This window comes from Elephas maximus, chromosome 3, assembly GCF_024166365.1.
Source record: "Elephas maximus indicus isolate mEleMax1 chromosome 3, mEleMax1 primary haplotype, whole genome shotgun sequence".
Lineage (NCBI taxonomy): Eukaryota > Metazoa > Chordata > Mammalia > Proboscidea > Elephantidae > Elephas > Elephas maximus.
This window is the reverse complement of record NC_064821.1, coordinates 148883432-148904232: the sequence shown is the minus strand read 5'-3', so window position 1 is coordinate 148904232 and position 20801 is coordinate 148883432. Positions and strand designations below refer to the sequence as shown.

Below are 20801 nucleotides of genomic sequence, written 5' to 3'. Positions count from 1 at the left end.
AAGTTGGAGCCAACTCGATGGCACCTAACAACAATAAGGAATGAGCTACAGATACACTCAGCAACATGGATAATCTCAAATACGTTATGCTAAATGAAGTCAGACTCAAAAGAGTTTACACTATATGATGTTATTTATATGACACTCTGAGAAGGGCAAAACTATTGGGATAGAAAACTGATCAGTGGTTGCCAGGGTCCTGGGGTAGGGATAGGAATTTGGCAGGGGGGAGGTATAATGGAAATGTTCTGTATCTTGATTGTGGTGGTAGTTACATGATTGTTTTAAAAAAAAAAAAATTTTTTTATGATTGTATACATTAGTCAAAACTCATAAAACTGTTCACTAAATGGGATGAATTTTACTGTATGTAAATTATACCTCAGAAGCCTTGATGGTGCAGTGGTTAAGCGCTGGGCTGCTAACCTAACGGTCAGTGGTTTGAACCCACCAGCCACTCTGCAGGAAAAAGATGTGGCAGTCTGCTTCTGTAAAGATTACACCCTTGGAAGCCCTGTGGGGCAATTCTACTCTGCCTATAGGGTCCCTATGAGTCTCAGTCTACCCAACGGCAATGAGTTAAATTATACTTCAATAAACCTGACTTTCAAAAAATATATGTGTAAACAGGAAGAGCGTTCTGCTCAGTTTTAAGTTCCAACTCTACCCTCTCTCCTTGGGTGACACTGGGAGACAAGTCCTCTTACCTCTGTGAGCTCTAGTTCCCTCGTCTATAAAAGGAGAAACTACATGATAGGTAAGTCCATTTAAGCTTCTTTGTAAAATAAAAAATAAGAATAATAAATTAAGCAATTTCATGTGGATTGAAGATCTGTAGATGAATAGCAAAATTATAAAGCTTTTAGATCATATTTATAAAAGAATAAACTGTAAAGAAAAATTTTGATACATTTAAATTAAGAAACTCTGTTCATCAAAACGCACTATAAAAACAATTGAAAGAGTTGATAAGACTAGAAGTTGCTTCTTTGAAAGCCTCAAAAAAATCTACAGACTACTGGCCAAATTGATAAAAGAAGGAGAAAATGCAAATAACCCAAATAAAAAATAAGATGGGTTACATTACAACAGAACCAACTGAAATAAAAAGGATCATAACAGAATACTATGAAAAACTGTACTCTAGCAAATTTGAAAACCTAGAGGAAATTTCTAGAAAAACACTACCTACCTAAACTAACACAAACTGACGTAGAAAAATCTGAACAGACCCATAACAAAAGAAGAAATTGAAGGGGTCATAACAAAACTCCCAACAACAGCAACAAAAAGCCCTGGCCCAGACAGCTTCGCTGGGGAATTCTATCAAACATTCAGCTCACACCATACTACTCAAACTATTCCAGAAAGTAGAAAAGGAAGGAACACTCTGAATTCATTCTATGAATCCAGCATAACCCTGACACCAAAACCAGAGACCACTAAAAAAAAAACTACAGACCAGTATCCCTCGTGAACATAAGCACAAAAATTCTCAACAAAACTCTAGTCAATAGAATTCAGCAATATATCAAAATAAAATGCATCATGACCAAGTGGGATTCATCCCAGTATGCAAGGATGGTTCAACTTAGAAAATCAATCAGTATATTCCATCACATAAATAAAACAGAGGGAAAAAATCACATGAGCATCTCAATAGATGCAGAAGAGGTATTTGATAAAGTCCAACACCCATTCCTGATAAAAACTCACCAAAACAGGAATAAAAGGGAAATTCCTCAACATAATTAAGGGCATATACACAAAACCAACAGCCAACATTATTTTCAATGGAGAGAGGCTAACAGCATTCCCTTTGAGAACAGGAACCAGATAAGGATGCCCTTCATCACCACTCTTATTCAATATTTTACTGGAAGTCCTAACCAGGGCAATAAGACAAGAAAGGGAAATAAAGGGCATCCAAATTGGTAAGGAAGAAGTAAAACTATCCCATTCAAAGTTGATATGATTGTATACATAGAAAAATGCCAGAGATTTCACAAGAAAGCTACTGAAACTAATAGCAGGATTCACCAAAGTAGCAGAGTACAAGATCCACATACAAAAATCAGTCAGATTACTCTACACTAATGAAGAGAACTCCGAAAAGGAAATCAGGAAAACAATGCCATTTACAATAGCCCCTAAAAACGAATAAATGTAGCTAGGGACATAAAAGACTTATACAAAGAAAACTACTAAACACTACTGCAAGAAACCAAGAGATCTTCATAAATGGAAAAACATACCATGCTCATGGATAAGAAGACTTAACATTGTGACAATGCCAATACTACCCAAAGTGATCTATAGATACAACACAAACCCGATCCCAATCCCAACAACATTCTTTAATGAGGCAGAAAAACTTATCTCCAATTTTATATGGAAAGGAAAGAACCCCCAGATAAGTAAAGCATTATTGAAAAAGAAGAACAAAGTGGGAGGCCTCACACTTCCTGATCTTAGAACCTACTATACAGCCATGGTAGTCAAAACATCCTGGTACTGGTACAGCAACAGACACATAGACCAGTGGAACAGAATTGAGAACCCAGAAGTAAATGCATCCAGCTATGGACATCTAGCTGATCTGCAACAAAGGGTCAAAATCCATTAAATGGAGAACAGATAGTCTCTAACAAATGGTGCTGGCAAAAGTGGATATCCATTTACAGAAAAATGAAAGAAGACCCATACCTCACACCATATACAAAAACCAACTCAAAGATCTAAATGTAAAACCTAAAACTATAAACATCATGAAAGAAAACATAGGGACAATGCTAGGGCCTTATTCTATGGCATAAATAGAATATCAAGCATAACTAAAAATGCATAAACTCCAGAAGGTAAACTAGATAACAGGGACCTCCTAAAAATTAAATGCTTGTGCTCATCAGAAGATTTTACCAAGAGGGTAAAAAGAGAACCTATAGCCTGGGAAAAAATCTTTGGAACAACATAGCTGATAAAGATTTGGTCTCTAAAATATGTAGAAAACTTCAACAATTCAACAACAAAAAGACAAACAACCCAACCATAAAATGGGCAAAGAACACGAATGGGCACTTCACCAGAGGACATTCAGATGGCCAAAAAATACATGAAGAGATGCTTGCAATTATTAACCAAACCAAACCCAATGCCGTCAAGTTGATTCCAACTCATAGCGACCCCAGAGGATAGAGTAGAACTGCCCCATAGAGTTTCCAAGGAGTGCCAGGCAGATTCGAACTGCCGACCCTTTGGTTAGCAGCAGTAGCACTTAACCACTACGCCACCAGGGTTTCCTCGCGATTATTAGCCATTAAAAAAAAAAAAAACCAAACCCACTGTCATTAAGTCAATTCTTACTTATAGTCATAATCTGCCCCATACAGTTTCAAAGGAGTGGGTGGTGGATTTGAAGTGCCAACCTTTTGGTTAGCAGCTGAGCTCTTAACCACTGTGCCACCGGGGCTTCCATTAGCCATTAAACCAAAAAAAAAAAAACAAACCCAGTGCTGTCGAGTTGATTCCGACTCATAGCCATTAAAAAAAAAAAAAATGCAAATAAACACTAGGGTAAGATACCATCTCACCCCTCCAAGAGTAGCACTGATAAAAAAAAAAAAAAAAAAAACAAATGCTGGCAAGGTTGTGGGGAAATTGGAGCTCTCATACACTGCTGGTCGAAATGTAAAATGATACACTATGGAAAATGATATGGCGCTTCCTGAAAAAGCTAGAAATAGAAATACCATATGATCCAGGAATCCCACTGCTAGGTATATATCCTAGAGAAATAAGTGCCTTCACATAAATAGACATATGCACACCATGTTTATTGAAGCATTATTCACAAAAGCAAAAAGATGGAAGCAACCTAAGTGCCCATCAATGGATGAATGAATAAACAAGTTATGGTACATACACACAGTGGAATATTGTGCAACAATAAAGAACAATGATGAATCCACAAAACATCTCACAACATGCATGAATCTGGAGGACATTATGCTGAGTGAAATAAGTCAATTACAAAGGACAAATATTGTATGATATCACTATTATAAAAAGTAAAAAAAAAAAAGTTTACACACAGGAAGAAACAACCTTTGATGGTTCCTGGAGGGTGGAGGGAAAATTTCTGACTAGATAGTAGATGTGTTAACTTTGGTGAAGGGAAAGACAATACACAATATAGGCAAAGTCAGCACAACTTGACCAAGGCCAAAGACACTGAGAGGAACGCAAAAATAAAAAAGCAACCACAGTAAATACCATAACATATACAACCCTATGACAACATTAAAAACAAACAATAATTTTACAAGTGGATACATAGACAGATATGTATGCTGAATAGGAGTAGGAGGGAGTATAGGAGTATACCCACATAAATATATGGGTTTGGCTGTGGATATTTTTACATACATATTTTATGTACAACATGTATATTCATACATATAATAGAGCACGCAGAGGGCACAGTCAATAGAAGCTTCCTAGACACAGTCAGACACCTCGTGGGATGGAGTTGCTGGGTCTGAGCACTAGGGACCAGGGTTTCGGGGAACATCTAGGTCAATTAGCATAACATAGTTCATAAAATGTTTCACATTCCACTTTGGTGAGTAGCACCTGGGGTCTTAAAATCTTGTGAGTGGCCATTTAAGATACAACTACTGATCTCATCCTGTCTGAAGCAGCATAGAATGAAGAAAACCAAAGACACAAGGAAGCAATTAGTCCAAAGGACTAACGTACCACATGAACCACAGCCTCCAATGGCTTGAGACCAGAAGAACTAGATGGTGCCCGGCTATTATCACTGACTGCTCTGATAGGGATCACAATAGTGTCCTGGACAGAGTGGGAGAAAAATGTAGAACAAAATTCAAATTTACAAATAGGACCAAACTTATTCGTCTGACAGAGACTGTAGGAACCCCTGAGACTATGGCCCCTGGACACCCTTCTAACTTAGAACTGAAGTTACTTCCTAAGTTCACCTTTCAGCCAAATATTAGACAGGTTTATAAAATAAACAATAACACCCGTTAGGAACGTGCTCCTTAGAACAATCAAGTATACGAGACCAAATGGGCAACACCTGCCCAAAAGCAAAGCTGAGAAGGCAGGAAGCGGCAAGAAAACTGGACAAATGGAAAAGGGAACCCAGGGTGGAAAGGGGAAGAGTGCTGACACATTTCAGGGATTGCAATCAATGTTATGAAACAATTTGTGTATAAGTTATTCAATGGGAAACTAATATAAACTTTAACATAAAGAAAAATAAAATGTTCAAAAAAGAAACCACTATAGAGTGTAAACCAAATGGCATGCGCTAGAAGATACAACCAATGAAGAATTACAATTCAGAACAAAGAACTCCTATAAGTCAATTAAAAGGAAAAAATCCAGTTGAGAAATGGCCAAATGAAAAGAAGTTTCATCAAAAAAGGAAGTACAAATGGCCAATATGAAAAGATATTTAAACTTATTAGTAACCACAGAAATATACATTAAATGCAGAAGGTACAACTTCACACCCACTAGACTGGCAAAATTTAAAAAGAGAGTCAAGATCAGGTGTCAGTGAGGTTGTGGAGAATGGCAATTCTCATTCATAGTGAGAATGCAAATTGGTATGGCTTCATGTGTTCTCATGGCTTCATTTATAGGCATTGACTCCCAAATCTGTTTCTCAAATGCCCACCTCAACCTTGAATTCCAGACTTGTGTTATTAACTGTTTTCTGGACACTTCTACTTGGATAAATAAAACCCATTTTTAAATTATTTGATACCTCCCTGGATATAAAAAATACCAAAACACTTGGTCCTCTTCTTATATTCCTTTTCTTGGTTAATAGCATCACCATCTACCCATTTTCCCAAATATTCTCAAATCCTCTGCCTCCCATTCCTCTCATATTCAATCGCTAATATTAAATATTCTCTTTCAGAAATATCTTCAGTGTTGCCCATGTTTTCCATCCTCTCTGCCATTGCACGAGTTTAGGTGTACATCACCTTTGCACCTGGACTATCCAGTCTCCTAACTAGTCTCCCTTTTACTCTCCCTGATCTAGTCCATCTTCCAAAGTACCAACAGTGCAATCTATCTTAGAAAGAATCTTGTCAATACCACAGCTTTACTTTTGCCTAACGTCCTCAGGCTGGCAAACAACTTAGAACATGGTTGCCTTGTAATCAATTTGGATTGTTATAGCTGTTTCAAACATACCATGCTTTATTAATCACTAAAAAAAAGTAAAGAATCATATTTAACACTAGATTAAGCAGAAAATTCACAAAAATAGCAAGCTCTGCAAAGAGCCATCATAGCATAAATAAAAGGATAGTCTTTATAATCTTATACCCTATAAGAAAGGGACTTCCAGTTGAATGTTTTTCCAAGCATATTTATTAAGATGTAGATCGCCATTAATAACATCATATTGGCCATTTTCAGAGTTGAATTCCCATGTATAAATTCTCTACAGTTGAATGAAGATACTGACAAATGGGTCAATATCCACTGAAAAATGTCCTTCTCTCAAATGGACTAATTGCTATTGTCTCACTCACTGCTATTTCATTTAGTTAAAGACGTAAGCTTTTTAAATAATTGAATTATATTATACATAAATGTTGTATTTTACCAATTTTTAAACTTAGCTCTGCTGCCAGAGTACACTGGGAAAACCTTTGGAGCATTGAGATCTTTCTCTAATGGTCCTTTCCTCAAAAATACATTTTAGAATCCACATACGGGGAATGTAAACAGCCACCAGAGGGCCGCAGCCAATTTACACAATGACTCAGTTACATTTCCCCCCTCCTACCCTCCATTCTGCTCCACCTCCCGCCCCTGGAACTATTTTTAAACCCTAAAAGCACAGCGTTATTGGTAAAAACCTTACTAAATATTAAATACGTTTATATTCTCGGGTGTGTGATTTGTAGACATACATATATATGAAACCAGAGATAACTATGGCCACACGTATTTCTCCCTAGTGTAAAAATGGCCCTGTGTTCTTCATCGTAGGGCAAAATGACCAGTTCAGACATAAACGTATTTTTCGGCTTTTTTTGTGTCCATTTGCTATTTTTTTCCAGTGGTGAAATTTAACATATTCTTTGGTTGCTCAGCAGAATGGCGGTAATTACATAGACCGACCTTGAAGTGACCAGATTTCTCTTTTCCCCCTTTCTCTGTTTCTGTTTTGTTTTTTTTCCTACCTTCCATCTCCTTCCTGCATATATTCTCAAACATGTTTTTCTTGTTTATATTCCTTTTTTCAAATATTTTTCTCCTGGAAGTAATGTCACGGGTAGTGGGAAACGCTAGGAGTAATAAAGCCTAGCTTAGGAATCAAATGGAGCCCAAACCTGCCTGCTTGGCATAATCTTTCCTTGTGGCTGGGATTGGGCAGTAGGCACGGGTGAGGTAGTCCTTCAGTGAGACGCAAGTTACATCTCTCCGCCTTCCTAGAGGAGAGTAAGCAAGATGGGTGGCTGTAAAGCATCCTGGGGTAGTTCAGAATAGCTGAATTAACAGCGTTTGATGAACAAGACAAAACCTATTACTATGATAAAGCTCAAAGGCTGCAAACTCATGAAAATATAAGAATTGACACATTTGTGAGATCCAAGTCCACGTAGACCATTTTTCTCCTCTCACCGTCCAAATCGTTTATTTCACACCTTGTCTCTCCTCAAGCCTCTCTCCCTTCATCTGCCCCTACTCTCGACTAATGATCTCACTGTACACTTCACTGAGAGAACAGAAGCCATCAGGCAACGGTGACCTTATCTTCCCACCATCGAATCCACCGACCTGCCTAAATCTGAGTATGTTTACTCCCTCCTATCACAATAAAGAAGTTTACCCTCCGCTCCCTGGATCCCCTGCCCTCCTGCTTACACGAGGATTTCCCTCCTGCCCTTACCTGCCCTCTTCCCTGTGTCACAACTTAGTATCCTCCTTCTTAACTAAACTCTCTCTCTGCACTCCCCCCATCCTCATCAGCTTTGGCCCTGTATCTCAGCATCCCTTCACATTAAAACTTATCAAGAGTTTCCTATACTGTACTCGCTCTCTTCACTCTCACTTCGATTTCTCTGTTCACCTCGCTCAGATCATGTGTTCATCCACAGACGGTCTTTATGAGATCCCTCACTGATGATTTGTTCATTCTCAGTCCTCTCTAATTTGACCTCTACAGAATTTGATAGAGATGATTATTTCCTCCTATTTAAAGCATATTCTATTTTTAGTTTCTGAAACCATATGCTCTGAATTTTCCTAACTCACTGAAGTTTCTTCCTAGATACCGTTCCTTTACTTGACCTCTAAATATTAGAATTCCCCAGGACTCTATTATTGGACCTCTTCTGCATCTAAACTCACTCTGTAGGTAATTTTATCCAGTCTCATTGCTTTAAATACAATCTATACGCTGAAGAACTGCAAAACTATGTCTCCAATCCTGATCTCACCCCAAATGCCTTCTCAAAAATCCAGTTGTATCTCCTAAGACATCTCAAATATACTAAGGCCAAAATAGAATTATTGACCCCTCTCTGAAATTTTCTCCTCTCCCAGTCTTCCTCATCTTGGGTAAAGCCTCCCCACTAACCTAGTGCTGCTTTTTTTTTTTTTAATAATTTTTATTGTCCTTTAAGTGAAAGTTTACAAACCAAGTCAGTCTCTCACACAAAAACCCATATACACCTTGCTACACACTCCCAATTACCCTCCCCGTAATGAGACAGTCTGCTCTCTCCCTCCACTCTCTCTTTTCATATCCATTTCGTCAGCTTCTAACCCCCTCTACCTTCTCATCTCCCCTCCAGGCAGGAGATGCCAACATAGTCTCAAGTGTCCACCTGATCCAAGAAGCTCACTCCTCACCAGCATCCCTCTCCAACCCGTTGTCCAGTCCAATCCATGTCTGAAGAGTTGGCTTTGGGAATGGTTCCTGTCCTGGGTCAGCAGAAGGTCTGGAGGCCATGATCACCAGGGTTCTTCTAGTCTCAGTCAGACCATTAAGTCTGGTCTTCTGAGAATTTGGGTTCTGCATCCCACTGCTCTCCTGCTCCCTCAGGGGTTCTCTGTTGTGTTCCCTGTCAGGGCAGTCATGGGTTGTAGCCAGGCACCATCTAGTTCTTCTGGTCTCAGGCTGATGTAGTCTGTGGTTCATGTGGCCCTTTCTGTCTCTTGGGCTCGTAATTACCTTGTGTCCTTGGTGTTCTTCATTCTCCTTTGATACAGGTGGGTTGAGACCAATTGATGCATCTTAGATGGCTGCTTGCTAGCGTTTAAGACCCCAGACGCCTCTCTTCAAAGTGGGATGCAGAATGTTTTCTTAATAGATTTTGTTATGCCAATTGACTTAAATGTCCCCTGAAACCATGGACCCTAGACCCCTGCCCCTGCTACGCTGGCCTTTGAAACATTCAGTTTATTCAGGAAACTTCTGTTCTTTTGGTTTAGTCCAATTGTGCTGACCTCCCCTGTATTGTGTGCTGTCCTTCCCTTCAAGTAAAGTAGTTCTTATCTACTATCTAATTAGTAAATACCCCTCTCTCACCCTCCCTCCCTCCCTGCTCTCGTAACCGCAAAAGAATGTTTTCTTCTCAGTTTAAAATATTTCTCAAATGCTTATAATAGTGGTCTTATACAATATTTGTCCTTTTTGCAACTGACTAATTTCACTCAGCATAAAGGCTTCCGGGTTCCTCCATGTTATGAAATGTTTCACAGATTCCTCACAGTTCTTTATAGATGCGTAGTATTCCATTGTGTGAATATACCATAATTTATTTATTCATTCAACCATTGATGGGCACCTTGGTTGCTTCCATCTTTTTGCTATCGTAAACAGTGCTGCAATAAACATGGGTGTGCATATATCTGTTCGTGTAAAGGCTTTTATTTCTCTAGGATATATTCCCAGGAGTGGGATTGCTGGATTGTATGGTAGTTCTATTTCTAACTTTTTACGGAAGCGCCAAATTGATTTCCAAAGTGGTCGTACCATTTTACATTCCCACCAGCAGTGTAGAAGTGTTTCAATCTCTCCACAGCCTCGCCAACATTTATTATTTCGTGTTTTTTGGATTAATGCCAGCCTTGTTGGAGTGAGATGGAATCTCATTGTAGTTTTGATCTGCATTTCCCTAATGGCTAATGATTGTGAACATTTCCTCATATATCTGTTAGCTACCTGAATGTCTTCTTTAGTGAAGTGTCTATTCATATCTTTTGCCCATTTTTTAATTGGGTTATTTGTCTTTTTGCACTTGAGTTTTTGCAGTATCATGTAGATTTTAGAGATCAGGTGCTGATTGGAAATGTCATAGCTAAAAACTTTTTCCCAGTCTGTAGGTAGTCTTTTTACTCTTTTGGTGAAGTCTTTGGATGAGCATAGGTGTTTGATTTTTAGGAGCTCCCAGTTATCTAGTTCTTCTTCTGCATTCTTAACAATATTTTGTATACTGTTTATGCCATGTCTTAGGGCTCCTAACATTGTTCCTATTTTTTCTTCTGTGATCTTTATCATTTAAAATTTTATATTTAGGTCTTTGATCCATTTTGAGTTAGTTTTTTTGCATGGAGTGAGGTATGGGTCTTATTACATTTTTTTGCAGATGGATATCCAGTTATGCCAGCACCATTTGTTAAAAAGACTGTCTTTTCCCCATTTAACTGTTTTGGGGCCTTTGTCAAATAACAACTGCTCATATGAGGATGGATTTATGTCTGGATTCTCAATTCTGTTCCAGTGGTCCATGTATCTGTTGTTGTACCAGTAACAGGCTGTTTTCACTACTGCGGCGGTATAAAAAAAAAAAAAAAAATCGGTTCTAAAATCAGGTAAAGTAAGGCCTCCCACTTTGTTCTTCTTTTTCAGTAATGCCTTATTTATCTGGGGCCTCTTTCGCTTCCATATGAAGTTGGTGATTTGTTTCTCCATCTCATTAAAGAATGTCGTTGGGATTTGGATCAGAATTGCATTAAATATATAGATCGTTTTTGGTAGAATAGACATTTTTATAATGTTAAGTCTTCCTATCCACGAGCAAGGTATGTTCTTCCACTTATTTAAGTCTCTTTTGGTTTCTTGCAGAGGTGTACTGTAGTTTTCTTTGTATAAGTCTTTTACATCTCTGGTAAGATTTATTCCTAAATATTTTATCTTCTCGGTGGCTACTGTAAATGGCATTGATTTGGTGATTTCCTCTTCAATGTCCTTTTTGTTGGTGTAGAGGAATCCAGCTGATTTTTGTGTGTTTATCTTGTATCCTGATACTCTGCTGAACTCTTCTATTAGTTTCAGTAGTTTTCTGGAGGATTCCTTAGGGTTTTCTGTACATAAGATCATGTCATCTGCAAATAGAGATACTTTTACTTCTTCCTTGCTGATCTGGACACCCTTTATTTCTTTATCTAGCCTAATTGCTCTGGCTAGGACTTCCAGCACAATGTCGAATAAGAGTGGTGATAAAGGGCATCCTTGTCTGGTTCCCAATCTCAGTGGGAATGCTTTCAGGCTCTCTCCATTTAGGGTGATGTTGGTTGTTGGCTTTGTATAAATGCCCTTCATTATGTTGAGGAATTTTCCTTTTATTCCTATTTGGCTGAGAGTTTTTATCATGAATGAGTGTTGAACTTTGTCAGATGCCTTTTCTGCATCAATTGATAAAATCATGTGATTCTTGTCTTTTGTTTTATTTATGTGGTGGATTACATTAATTGTTTTTCTAATGTTGAACCATCCCTGTATACCTGGTATGAATCACACTTGGTCATGGTGATGTATTTTTTTGATATGTTGTTGAATTCTTTTGGCTAGAATTTTGTTGAGGATTTTTGCATCTACGTTCATGAGGGATATAGGTCTATAATTTTCTTTTCTTGTGGTGTCTTCACCTGGTTTCGGTATCAGGCATATGGTGGCTTCATAGAATGAGTTTGGTAGTATTCCATCCTTTTCTATGATCTGAAATACTTTAAGTAGTAGTGGTGTTAACTCTTCTCTGAAAGTTTGGTAGAACTCTGCAGTGAAGCCATCCGGACCAGGGCTTTTTTTTTTTTTTTAATAATTTTTATTGTGCTTTAAGTGAAAGTATACAAATCAGTCAGTCTGTCACATATAAGCTTATATACACCTTACTCCATACTCCCACTTACTCTCCCCCTAATGAGTCAGCCCACTCCCTCCTTCCAGTCTCTCCTTTCGTGACAATTTTGCCAGTTTCTAACCCTCTCTACCCTCCTATCTCCCCTCCAGCCAGGAGATGCGAACACAGTCTCAAGTGTCCACCTGATACAAGTAGCTCACTCTTCGTCAGCATCTCTCTCCAACCCATTGTCCAGTCCCTACCATCTCTGATGAGTTGGCTTCGGGAGTGGTTGCTGTCCTCGGACCAGGGCTTTTTTTGTTGGGAGTTTTTTGATTACCTTTTCAATCTCCTATTTAGTTGTTCTACCTCTGTTTGTGTTAGTTTAGGTAGGTAGTGGGTTTCTAGAAATTTATCCCTTTCTTCTAGGTTTTCGAATTTGTTTGAGTATAGTTTTTCATAGTAATCTGATATGATTCTTTTAATTTCAGTTGGATCTATTGTAATATCGCCCCTCTCACTTCTTACTCGGGTTCTTTGCTTCCTTTCTTGTTTTCCTTCTGTCAATTTGGCCAGTGGTTTATCAATTTTGTTGAGTTTTTCAAAAAAACAGCTTTTGGTCTTGTTAATTCTTTCAATTGTTTTTCTGTTTTCTATTTCATTTAGTTCAGCTCTAATTTTTATTATTTTTTTTCTTCTGGTGCCTGTGGGTTTCTTTTGTTGCTCTCTTTCTATTTGTTCAAGTTGTAGGGATAGTTCTTTGATTTTGGCCCTTTCTTCTTTTTGGATGTGTGCATTTATTGACATAAATTGGCCTCTGAGCACCGCTTTTGGTGTGTCCCAAAGGTTCTGATAGGAAGTGTTTTCATTCTCGTTGGATTCTCTGAATTTCTTTATTCCATCCTTAATGTATTCTATAATCCAGTCTTTTCTGAGCAGAAAATTTGTTCAGTTTCCAAGTGTTTGATTTCTTTTCCCTGCTTTTCCTGTTATTGATTTCCACTTTTATGACCTTATAGTCAGAGAAGATGCTTTGTAATATTTCAATGTTTTGGATTCTGCTAAGGCTTGCTTTATGGCCTGATATGTGGTCTATTCTAGAAAATGTTCCATGTACACTAGAAAAGAAAGTATACTTAGTTGCTGTTGGATGGAGTGTCCTGTATATGTCTATGAGGTCAAGTTGGTTGATTGTGGCATTTAGATCTTCCATGTCTTTCTTGAGCTTCTTTCTGGTTGTCCTGTCCTTCACTGAAAGTGATGTGTTGAAGTCTCCTACTCTTACTGTGGAGCTGTCTATCTCACTTTTCAATGCTGATAGAGTTTGTTTTATGTATCTTGCAGCCCTATCATTGGGTGCATAAATATTTAATATGGTTATATTTTCTTGGTGTATTGTCCCTTTAATCATTATATAGTGTCCTTCCTTATCCTTTCTGATGGATTTAACTTTAAAGTCTATTTTGTCAGAAATTAATACTGCCACTCCTGCTCTTTTTTGATTGTTGTTTGCTTGATATATTTTTTCCATCCTTTGAGTTTTAGTTTGTTTGTGTCTCTAAGTCTAAGGTGTGTCTCTTGTAGGCAGCATATAGATGGATTTTGTTTTTTAATCCATTCTGCCACTGTCTGTTTCTTTATTGGTGCATTTAGTCCATTTACATTCAGGGTAATTATGGATAGATATGAATTTACTGCTATCATTTTGATGGCTTTTTTTGTGTGTTGACAGTTTCTTTTTCCCACTTGATTTTACGTGCTGAGTAGATTTTCTTTATATATTGTCCTTTCCTTATATTTGTTGTTCTTGATCTTGTTTCTGCTGAGTGTGTATTTTTCCCTTGTATTTTATTTTGGTGAGTAGGATAGTTTGTCTCCTTTGTGGTTACCTTATTATTTACCCCTATTTTTCTAAATTTAAAACTAACTTTTATTTCTTTGTATCTCCGTATCTTCCTCTCCATACGTAAGGTGTATGATTACATTTCTTAGTCCCTCTTTATTATTTTAATGTTGTCTTCTTTTATATAATAACATTGCTGTTACCCTGTTTTGGGCTTTATATATGTATATATATATATAATCTTGCTTTGTTTTTTTGGATTTCCCTGTCTGGGTTGACGTCTGGTTGCTCTGCCCAGTGTTCCAGTCTCGGGTTGATACCTGATATTATTGATTTTCTAGCCAAAGAACTCCCTTTAGTATTTCTTGTAGTTTTGGTTTCGTTTTTACGAATTCCCTACACTTGTGTTTATCTGGAAATGTCTTAATTTCTTCTTTATATTTAAGAGACAGTTTTGCTGGATATATGATTCTTGGCAGGCAATTTTTTTCCTTCAATTTTTAAAAATATATCATCCCATTGCCTTCTTGCCTGCATGGTTTCTGCTGAGTAGTCTGAGCTTATTCTTATCGGCTCTCCTTTGTAGGAGACTTTTCGTTTATCCCTTGCTGCTCTTATAATTGTCTCTTTATCTTTGGTTTTGGCAAGTTTGATTATAATATGTCTTGGTGACTTTCTTTTCAGATCTATGTTATGTGGAGTTCGATGAGCGTCTTGGATAGATATCTTCTCATCTTTCACAATATCAGGAAGTTTTCTGCCAAGAACTCCTCAACAATTTTCTCTGTATTTTGTGTTATCCCTCCCTGTTCTGGTACTCCAGTCACTCGTAGGTTATTTCTCTTGATAGAGTCCCACATGATTCTTAAGTTTTCTTCATTTTTTAAAATTCTTTTATCTGATTTTTCTTCAAATATATTAGTGCCAAGTGATTTATCTTTGAGTTCAGGAATTCTGCCTTCTACTTGCTCAATTCTGCTCCTCTGACTTTCTATTGAGTTATCTAATTCTGTAATTTTATCATTAATCTTCTGAATTTCTGATTGCTGTCTGCCTGTGGATCTTTCCAGCTTATTAAACTTTTCATTATGTTCCTGAATAATCTTTCTAATTTCTTCATTTGCTTTATCTGTGTGTTCCTTGGCTTGTTCTGCGTATTGCCTCATTTCCTTCCTGATGTCTTAAAGGGTTCTGTATATTAAACTTTTGTATTCTGCATCTGGTAATTCCAGGAATGAACTTTCATCTAGAAGATCCCTGGATTCTTTGTATTGAGAGCCTGTTGAGGTGATCATGGTCTGTTTCTTTATGTGACTTGATATTGACTGTTGTCTCTGAGTCGTCTATAAGTTATTGCATTAGTTTTTGCTTGCTTACTGTGTCATAGCTGCTTGCTTTGTTTTGTTTGGGTATATCCCTATAGGTTGCTTGAGTGAGCTAGCTTGATTATTTTCACCTTTGGAGTTCTGGTGTCCTGTCCCCAGCTGGCTACAGCTGTTATCAGGTATATCAGTCTAGGAGTCCATTCAGTTTTCTTGTATGAATTCAGCTCAGGTTTCCAGGTAGCTGATCATCAAGTGTGTGGTACAGGCTCTGTCCTACAGTCTTAGAGGGGCGGGGTGATTGGCATATATACCAGTATCTAATTGTAGCAGGGGGCTGAGAACCAACTCACAAGTGTCTCTGAGGAAAACGGGTCTCTGTTCCCTAGAGCGTGCTGGTGGGTGGGTTCTGCAGAGGGACCATGGGCACCTAAATTTTTTGGTTGTAAGGACTGGGAGGTACCAATTATCTTTGGACCCCTGTCGTGGGTGGCTGGGTGACCTGAGTGGAGCTACCAGTCCTTATATCCCTGATGCGGGTAGGTGAGGACCTTGTTTAATAGGCAAAGCAATGTCAAATGTCAAACACCCACCTCTCCACTGCACAGCTGAAACAATTGGAGTTTGCCAACAAGGGCCTATTCTCCTGAAATAGGCCCACACAGGTCCATGCAGAAGGGGAAGGTGCTCAAGGTCCATGGATGGTTTATGCATGGACAGGAGCCGCTTCTGTTCCTGAGCTCCCCCGGTTAATAGAGCTAGCAAATTATCTTTTCCCCCCAGTTGCAAATTTTTTCCTTCCCCAAGGCCAGGAGGATGGCTCTAGGTGCTCACCAGGGTCTATTTCAGGCCCAGGGATTCAGCCGCTGAAGCTGGCTTGGGGGCGGGGGGGGGGCGTAGTAAAATATACGCAAGTACTTAGCTTTTGCCAAGAGTGCCCTTCTCCTCAGGTTCCAGAGATGTGAGTACGCTGCGTGGCTGGCTGCTCCTCCCTGAGGAAACTGCGGCCAAACGCTAGTACCAGCGCACCGCAGCTGCTGCCATCGCTCTGGAAATGATGCCTGAGGGCTACCTGCAATTCAGGTCCGGTAAATGTCTCTCCACTTCTGAATGGTCTCTTCCTCCCCCTGCCCCTCAGTTCGTTGTCTAAGCTTGCCTTTGATGCTCAGGGCTCTCAGCTTGTCACAAATATACTTGTTTCACTTGTTTTTTTCAGGTCTTTGTTGTAAAGAGGGCTTGCTGGAAGCGTCTGTCTATTCTGCCATCTTTGCTCCACCTCCTGAGTTGGCTCTACCTCCTGAGTTAGCTCCTTTTTTTTTTTAATTGTACTTTAGATGAAGGTTTACAGAACAAACTAGTTTCTCATTAAGCAATTAGTGCAAGTATTGTTCTATGACATTGATTAACAACCCGATGACATGTCAACACTCTCCATTCTCAACCCTGGGCTCCTTATTACCAGCTTTTCTGTTCCTTCCTGCCCTCTAGTCCTTGCCCCTGGGCTGGTGTGCTCATTTAGTCTCGTTTTGTTTTATGCGCTTGTCCAATCTTTGGTCGGAGGGTGAACCTCAGGACTGACTTCATTACTGAGCTGAAAGGGTGTCTGGGAGCAGGGGGGTGTCACCTAGTGCTGCTTTTCACCATCCCAATCCAATCCATCAACAAGTCATGTGAGCCCTACCTGCATAGTGGAACCTGAATCAAAACCTCTTTCCACCAACTTGTGCTACCAGTCTGATCCAAACCAGCATTTTCTGCAGCCTGAATGACTGCAATGGCTATCTAGCCATTCTCCAAGCTTATCCACTTGCCTGTTACTAAAGGAGACAAAGGGATTTTTAAAAAAGAAAATCACATCACTGTCCTCTGGTCATTTTCCATTGCCATCAGAATAAAATTGAGGCTCCTTTCCAAGACCTCCAAGGCCTGTGCTGTTCTCTGGGCTCTTCTCCCCTGTTTACTGCACTCTAGCCACATGGCCCTGCTTTATAGCTCTCAAATATCTGGGCACATTTGTTCCCTATGCCTGAAATACTCTTCCCCAGATCTCTTCTCATGGCTTGCTCCTTCCCAAAGCTGTCAGTGCAAATGTTGTCTCCTCAGATCCCCTCACCAACTCCATTCAAAGTGTTCTGATCACCTATCACACACTTCAAAATCGTTTCATATCCCACTACCCAGTTTCATTTCTTTGTAAAATCTACACCATCATCTGAATGTATTTATTTATTCACATTTTTTGTCTCTCTTCTCACTATAATGTAAGGCAAAGGGATGAGTAAAAAATTGAAGGAGTGAGTGGGAAGACACAAAAGCCAGCATATAACAACCCTCAGTGTTATATGAGCTGTGACAGAGGTAACCGACCAAGGAAAAAAATTAATGAAGATAACCCATTATTTAATTGCTTGATAGTTTTTGTATACTTTGACCACCGGTTAGATTACATTTTTTTGTCATTCTGATTCTGAATATTTAAAGATAGTTAAGGAAAGAAAACTTCATTTCCTCCTAAACACCTTCTGTACAGGAAATCTTACTTTGCACCATTTTCTATTTCCCAGTTCCAGGAGATTCTTCCAAATTAAGGTCCATATCTCATTTCTTACCACCTTTTTAGGCTTATACAGCATGTTTTTCACAACTCACAGAAAAGCAAATAAATAGGATTTACCCATTGCTGTTGAGTCTATTCCAACTCATAGTGCCCCATGCAGCTTCCAAGGCTGAAATCTTTACAGAAGCAGACTCTACATCTTTCTCCAGTGGAGTGACTGGTGCGTTTGAAATGCCTATCTTTCAGTTAGCAGCCAAGCACTTTAACCACTGCACCACCCAGGGACTCCTTTGTTAAAAAACAAAGATGTCACTTTGAGGACTAAGGCACATCTGATGCAAGCCTTTTTCAATTGCTTCATAGGCATGTGAAAGGTGAACGATGGATAAGGAAGACTGAAGAAGAATTTATGCCTTTGAACTATGGTGCTGGTGAAGAATATTGACTATACCGTGGACTCCTAGAAGAACAAACATCCGTCTTGGAATTAGTATAGCCAGAATGCTCCTTAGAAGCAAGGATGGCAAGACTTCACTTCACTTCTTTGGACATGTTATTAGGAGGGACCAGTGCTTGGAGAAGGACATCATGCTTGGTAAGGCAGAAAGTCAGCAAAAAACAGGAAGACCCTCAATGAGATGGATTAACACAGTGGCTGCAACAATGGGCTAAAACATACCAACAATTGTAAGAGTGGCTTTGATACAATTGATTACTTTTGTGTGGCCTTTCTAGCCATGGTTTTGTAACTCCTGCTCAGGTGATTGAGCAGGACTGTGTGATAGGGTAATCCAAGGAGAGGTCAGTTTTGCCTTAAAAGAGAGCCAATTTCAGAGCAGAAGGGAGGAGCCCACCACCACCAACGAAGGAGAGACCCAGCAGCAGAGACCCAGCAGCAGGAGACAGCACAGTGTGATTCCCAGCCCACGGAGAGAGAAAGCTGAATGCCTTTGGGCAGAGACTGAGGGCCAAGGAGAGGCATGCCTGTGAGCACAGCTGGGGAGAGGCTTTTCTGATGGAAGAACTGTATCCTGAGTGTTTTTGAGCCTAAATTGTAACTGTTACTTCCCTAATAAACCCCATAATAGTGAGTATGGTCTGTGAGTTCTGTGTGGCCATTACAATGAATTATAGAACTCAGTAGAGGGTACTGTGGGAGGGACAGTTGGTGTCAGAACTGGTAGAGATGGCAGAAAGAGAAGGCATGTCTGACCTCTGCCACATGGGAATCAGCCTTGGGCTGTTGACCTTGATTCTCCTTTCCCCTTGTGAAGTTAGAGGAGGTCAGACACCACCCCCAAGCCATTTTTACAATGGCACAGGACTGGGTAGCATTTATTTCTGTTGAACACGGGGTCGCTATGAGTTGTAACCAACTCAACGACACCTAACAACGACAACAACAACAGATATGATTATCTTTGAAATGCTTAAATTACATTTTGAATTTTGCTGATATCAAAGGAATTGCTTTTACAACTTCTTAAGTGTGAAATACTCTGATAAAACAACAAAAACCCATTGCTGTCAAGTCAATTCTAACTCATAAAAAAAATAGTCACCTCAAAATTAATAGACATATTATAAATAAGTTCTCTTTATAGTGTGCCTGAGTGGCACAAACAGTTAAGTGCTTGACTACTAGCAAAAAATTTGGCAGTTCGAACCCACCCAGAGGCAGCGTCTCAGAAGACAGGCCTGGTGATCTACTTCCAAAGGTCACAGCCTTGAAAACTCTATGGTTTTCTGCTTGATCTACTCTGCGCACCTGGGGTCACCATGAGTCAGAATCAATAACAACTAACAACAACTACAATAGTGTGCCAAAGAGTGTCATATATTATGATCTTTATATCTTCCTTTATTTTTGGTCACATTTATTGAGGTACAGTTTATATACAGTAAAATTCACCCTTTTAGATATACGGTACTATGAATTTTGACAAAAGCATACAGTCATGAAACTACCACCACAATCAAGATATACAACATTTCCATCATCCCTCAAAATTTCTTCATGTCTCGTTGTAATCATTTGCCTTCCTCTACCCCCTGTCTACCACTGATTTGTTTTCTGTCCCTATAGTTTTGCTTTTCCAGAATGGGGTCATACATTATATATCCTTTTGGTCTTTTGATAACGTTTTTGAGATTCAGCCATGTTGTTGCATGTATCAGTTAGTTGTCTGTTCCTTTTTATTGCTGAGTAGTATCTCATTGTATGACTATATTACAATTTGTTTATCCTTTTACATCTTTCTATCCTAATGGAATTTTGAGGTATTATATCTAGAAATATGGTTACTCTCTGGAAGACATCTTGAACTTAAAAAAAAAAAAAATTATTGAGCCTCGCTCATGTGCCTGAGGATTCAAAGGTGGAAAAAATGCAGTTTTCTTTTGAAGGAAAAGTGACAGAGCAGGTGGTAGAATACAGCATGAGCTTTTTGATGTTTTTAGAAAGGCCTGAGTAGAGGGCAAGTTTTGTTACACTGAAAATTCCTTGACACATAAGCACATATTTGTACTTACTTAAATATTAAATCATTCCATAAATCTGCTTTTCAGTTCTCTTCACATACCATGTTGTTTTTGTTAGGCATCGTCAAGCCGGTTCTGACTCATAGCGACCCTATGAACGACAGAACAAAATACTGCCTGGTCCTGCACCATACTCACAATCATTGCTATGTTTCAGCCCATTGTTACAGCCACTGTGTCAATCCATCTCCTTGAGGGTCTTCCTCTTCTTCACTGACCCTCTACTTTACCAAGCATGATGTCCTTCTTCCAGGACTTGTTCCTCCTGCTAAAATGTCCAAAGTATGTAAGACGAAGTCGCACCATCCTTGCTTCTAAGGAACACTCTGGCTGTACTTCTTCCAAAACAAATTTGTTCATTCTTCTGGCAGTCCATGGAATATTCAATGTTCTTCACGCACCAAAGTTCC

At 39.1% G+C, this 20801-nt stretch overlaps 1 protein-coding gene across 4 annotated transcripts in view; it reads left to right on the top strand.

Moving 5' to 3' along the window:
- Positions 1-20801, top strand: part of CCDC18 (coiled-coil domain containing 18) — a 198758-nt gene that overhangs the window by 127877 nt on the left and 50080 nt on the right. Inside the window, exon 30 of one of the 4 annotated variants that reach the window (XM_049879758.1) lies at positions 18214-18989. The exons of the other annotated variants lie outside the window; for them this stretch is intronic. The gene's annotated coding sequence lies outside the window, so the exon portion shown is untranslated. Of the gene's footprint in view, positions 1-18213; positions 18990-20801 lie in introns of those variants that run through there. 4 annotated transcript variants of the gene reach the window in all.